The sequence below is a fragment of the Nannospalax galili genome, unplaced genomic scaffold, assembly GCF_000622305.1.
Source record: "Nannospalax galili isolate Female #2095 unplaced genomic scaffold, S.galili_v1.0 scaffold525, whole genome shotgun sequence".
Lineage (NCBI taxonomy): Eukaryota > Metazoa > Chordata > Mammalia > Rodentia > Spalacidae > Nannospalax > Nannospalax galili.
This window is the reverse complement of record NW_008353937.1, coordinates 583,530-588,721: the sequence shown is the minus strand read 5'-3', so window position 1 is coordinate 588,721 and position 5,192 is coordinate 583,530. Positions and strand designations below refer to the sequence as shown.

At 54.2% G+C, this 5,192-nt stretch overlaps 1 long non-coding RNA gene across 1 annotated transcript in view; it reads right to left on the bottom strand.

The window, feature by feature from the left end:
• Window positions 1-5,192, bottom strand: part of LOC103748414 — a 15,814-nt gene that overhangs the window by 1,629 nt on the left and 8,993 nt on the right. The gene's annotated exons all lie outside the window — the stretch shown is intronic.

The window sequence follows — 5,192 nt, the reverse complement described above, 5'->3', positions numbered from 1 at the left end:
GGAGGGGGTGGGTGGGGTGAGCGGTTTTCAAATTTAATGGAGTATAGATTTTTAAAGTATTCCCTTACAATGTTTTGGATTTTTTTGGTGTCTGTTGTAATGTTTCCCCTTTTGTCTCTGATTTTGTTGGTTTGGATCTGTTCTTTCTTGCTTTTGGTTAACTGGGCTAAGGATCTGTCCATCTTGTTTAACCTATCAAAGAACCATCTCTTAGATTCATTGATTTTTTTTTTGTATTGTTTTCTTTGTTTCTGTTTCATTAATTTCTGCTCTGATTTTTGTTATTTGTTCACATCTAACAGAGTGGCTCCATGAAGCTAAACGATCACCTGAGAACAGAAACCTGGGCTAGGACTCTGGTTTCTCGTGCCATCTGGCCTCTCCCATTCTCCACACCACACACTGAAGCAGCCAAGATGGCCATGAAGGGTCCACCCATGCCACTGAGCACCACACGCCAGGGGCTGTGCCAACACCAGGCGCACACTGGCGCCTTCACTCTTAAGGCGGCGACCACTCCAGCCTCCAGGGAAAGGGTGAGCCTTAAAACTGTGCCCCTGCCTGGACACACCTACCTCTCACAGTACTACACTGGCCACTGTGACACCCTGGGCAAGCCAGTGCCCTGGGAGTCAGGTCTACTCCTGGCTTATCTGGCTTATGGCTGGGTTCAAGTCAGGTAAGGGACACTCCTCCTGCCTGTGGAGGCGGGCAGGTAGCAGTGCCGTGGCCCCTGCCCCAGCACGCCCATCCACTCACAGCTCATCATGGAGCCAGGATTGATTTCCACAAGGGTCATTTCACCCCACTGCAAATATTACAAGGAAATTCATTTTCTTTTTAGGAGTGTTCTGGGAAATGAAGCAATTAGCATGATCTTAAACCGACATATACTATCAATTGCAATTCAATTACTGGGCTTAAATATGGTGCGGGAGTTGCAGGGGCGGGGTGGCTGCTCTGTGGGTATCACCCATGGCCAGGAAGATAGTGGGGATCTCAAGGTGGGATCTTGGCTCTGGCCGGCTCCAGTTCATCTGTGGGGAGCAGTGGATAAGAGGGTCACGTGCTAGTTGGGCACAGACAAGGTCAGTCCCCAGGTCCCTTGTCACCTGCTTTGACATGGGGTCCCAGCTTAGCATTGTCATGAGCCAATGGCTCCTGGCTCAGCTGGCCTCGGACAGGTTCCACCTCCACAGACTTCCAGGTTACTGACCCAAGCCTGTCAGAGACCAGACACCGATTCCCTTGGCCCTGGCCACTGTCAGGCCCCGCACACCCAGAGCATGGCTTTGGCTGCACAGATGCTCGGGGACTCATCTCCTCACAATCTATGCAGCTCCCTTGCTTTACCCCAGGCTATAGGCTGACAGGGTCAAACAGTAGGACTCCTGCAAGGATACAAAGCTACAAAATGTTGGAGCAAACACCCATCCTGAGGCTAACCAAACCTCCAGCCGCTACCCACCAGGGAGCAGGCCAGCACCCAAGAATGGAAGTCTCCTCAGGTTGGGGGGGGGGTTTAGGACCCCTGGTCAGCACCCAGGGAAAGGGACCTCACTCACCACAGCCCCATGCTGTAAGTGCTGCATGGACAGAGCCAGCACATGCACTATACCCTTCCTAATGGTGGAACAGCCAAGGGGTCCCGCTGTCCATGTGCCTCATCCCTGGAGGGTGATGTGGATATGCCTTGGCAAGAGGGCTGGAAGGCAAACAGTTGGCCAAACCAAGAGTCTGGTGACCCTTCAGGCTGCAGGCCCCTGTGGATGCTATATATCCACAGCCTGGTCTAGTGTGGGTGCACGGCTCTATGAATCTAAGGATACTCCTCCACCTCAGGCAATGTGGACTCCTATAATCTGACTTAGTCGGGACAAGGAGGTATTTCCAGGTCTAAATCTGGCACACTAGCAGGGCACGGATAGCTTCCGTTCCAGGCTGTGAGAAGATCCATTTTGGACATATAGTGACTAAGGAGTTCTCAGCTCATTGCAATCTTATCACAGCCTCACAGACCGCCTGGGTCCTGGCTTCCCGCAGCTGTGGCTGGCCTGCATACTGCTGCCCATCATGGACTACAGGTGCCCTATCCAGCTCACAACCCTCCCAGTCACCCACACTATTAGGACTACAGGGGACAGAGGAGCTAGGGACAGCTATCCCAGGCACTGAAACCACATCTAGAGGCTTAGTCTACTCATGTGGACTCAGCAGAAGAGGCAACGGGGAACAGTATGCAACTCAGTCACATGGAAAACAAATTTGCACCTTAGCTATGTAGCCATGAAGACTTCCCACAACTCAGCACAGCAAGGCCACTGTGAAGGGGCAGTGCCTTCTACAGGAGGTGTCCGCACCTGTGTCCAGAATGAGCTTTGGCTTCTGGGCCGTCAGAGATACACATGGAGTCATTTTCACATCCTGGCTCTTGGAGTTCAGCCAGGATTTTATGTGAACTCTTCGTTGTGTACCTCTCTCTGTAACACCCAGCTCACACTACTGACCCTACAGCACTAGCTGGCATGTACTGGAGCAGTGCCAACCCCATGTCTTCTGGCCTTGGTCCCAGTCCCCTCTCGATCCCATAGTCCCTCTGCGAGACTCACTGACCACCCACAGCGAGGGCCACAGCTGAACCAAAGCAACCTGACCTGGTGTGGGGGGAGGAGGTGGCTCCCTGTGGGCAGCCATCCTCCCCATGGGCCCCAGAACCTTCCAGGAGTGTGGACAAGGCAGACTCACATCCACCTGAGGCCACCAGAGACAAGGGCTCCTTCCTTTCCTGTGACCAGAGGCCTCACAGTAAGGTGAGGTATCTGCTCCATTCCAGCCACATAACACTGTGGCCCAAAGGCTGGGGACTGTGGCTCTTCCCTTAAAGACTGACATGGTGACCTAAAGGTGCCCTGGTGACCTTGGTCACCCAAGGACAGGCCAGTCTGGCAGTCAGCCCCACGTGCTCGAGTTGCCATGGAAAGAACAACAGCGTATGCACCTCTGGGCCTCTTCCCAGGGTTGTCTCAGCCAGCCTGCCACCTGTCTGTGGCAGAGGGAGGAAGAACAGGAAGTGGCCCTGTAGTGGCAGAACTAGGCAGGTCACCAGGTGTTGGGCCTGTCACTGATGGTGCAATGCAAACCCTGACAGGGTTCCAGGGCAGGCAGCTTGCAAAGACCAGTGTCTCTCCTGGGTAGACCTCAGCTTTTGACAGGATCCAACTCCCCGTATGCAGCAGAGATCTAGACCCCTCCCCGCCTCAGCCTGCCCCCTCCAGAGCTGAGCTGGGAGCCAGCTCCAGGCAGAAGCTGATCCTCAGTCCTAGAGTGAGATAGCAAGGCCAGGCCTGAAGGGGGGGTAGGTCTGCAGGCTCTGCAGCCCTCCACCCAGATCCTGAGCTGCCTGGGATGGAGCCCTCCAGGATGGAGTCTGCTACTGTGCTGGAGGGCGCAGGCACGCAGCTGCCTGCACTGGTGTGGAAAGAAAACAGGAGCAAGAGAGACTGAGAGACACCCAACTTAGTAAATGTTTAAGTCACGCAATTATTCCTTCTGATTGCTTCTAAAACTAGAACTCACTAAAAGCTCTCAGAGAACCTCCGTTCTCTTCTTTCCTGGGCACCATAGAAGCACTTCACACAAGACATGATAAAATCCCACAGGGTGTGTGTGTGTGTGTGTGTGTGTGTGTGTGTGTGTGTGTGTGTGTGTGTGGTGCATGTGTGCAGTGTGTTACCTTCACTGTCAGAAGAAGGAGGGAAAATTCCACTGCATTTTCCTCCACCTCACAATCTCTTCCAATTCAGAGCTGGGCAACCATCCACCTGTAAAGGCAGCAGCTCCAGTGCATGGAACAGCCCAACTGCTATTTTTTGTTTATCCATTTGTTTGTGGTTAGCAGTGTGTGTGTGTGTGTGTGTGTGTGTGTGTGTGTGTGTGGTGCATGTGTGCAGTGTGTTACCTTCACTGTCAGAAGAAGGAGGGAAAATTCCACTGCATTTTCCTCCACCTCACAATCTCTTCCAATTCAGAGCTGGGCAACCATCCACCTGTAAAGGCAGCAGCTCCAGTGCATGGAACAGCCCAACTGCTATTTTTTGTTTATCCATTTGTTTGTGGTTAGCACAGGGCAGATCAGCTTCACCCTGTGCAGGACTGTGCATGCCAAGAGTAAGGAAGGGTGGCAGAGGCTCTGCCTCCGGCCTCCAGCCCTTCCCCTCCTGCACTTTCTCACTGGGTCCTCAGCCCTCCCAAGCCTGTCATGTAGTCATGGCAACAGAGCAGCTATTTCTCAGAGCCTGCACCCGGGTCAGGTGACAACTGTTGGGGACCTCCAGTAAGCGAGAACTTGGTGTGGGGAGCCCAGCACACAAAGCAGCCAGCATCGGGCAGGGCAACGATCCAGCTCCAGCCGTCCACTGCTCAGTGCCCAGCAGCACACCGGCAAGGGCTCAGGGCCCACCACCCCAAGCGGGGAGGGTGTGCCTCAGTCGGGTCTCAGCCACTGGCTCCTGGGTCCTGGGCACTGTGGGCTGGCTCTTCGCCTTCTGGCTCTGGAGTGGTTCTTCTCTGAGACAGGGCTAAGAGGCAGCTCTGAGAACATCACAGCTGGCACAGTGCTGTTCTGGAGTCGGGCTGCCTGGGTTCTGTCCCCAGTCTCACCACTCGAGGGCCCTGCCTGGGGCAGGCAACAGGATACTTCTGTTCCATCTTTGATGATATCAGAATGAGCAACTGAGTGCTTACTCTCGGGCTCATGGTGTGGACCAAGATGCATACAAACTGTTGTAGAGGCTTTTATTAAGCAGCTCTTCTGAGTCCCACTCCACAAACCCACCAGCCCACTGCCCCTCCACTCAAGGTCACTGGCTATCCAGTGTCCTGCATCCTCTCCAGTGATGGGAATTCAGAAATAGCTAGAATAGACTGAACTTCTGACTCCAGCTGGCTCACAGTCTAGTGGAGGGAGACAAAGACACAGGCAATAAACTGGGTGTCAGAGACGGCACAGGAGGGACTCTGGAGTGTAACCCTTCGGGTGGGGCATCAGTGGGGGATGGCTAGGCTGCAGACTGAGGGTCAGGTGCAGTGAGCCACGGCAGTTCCAGCAGGTTCATGGGCTGTGTGGAGGTGGTGACTGAGGGGGGGGAGAGGGAGGGAGGGAAGGAGGAAAGGGGGAAGGGAAGGGAGGAGGG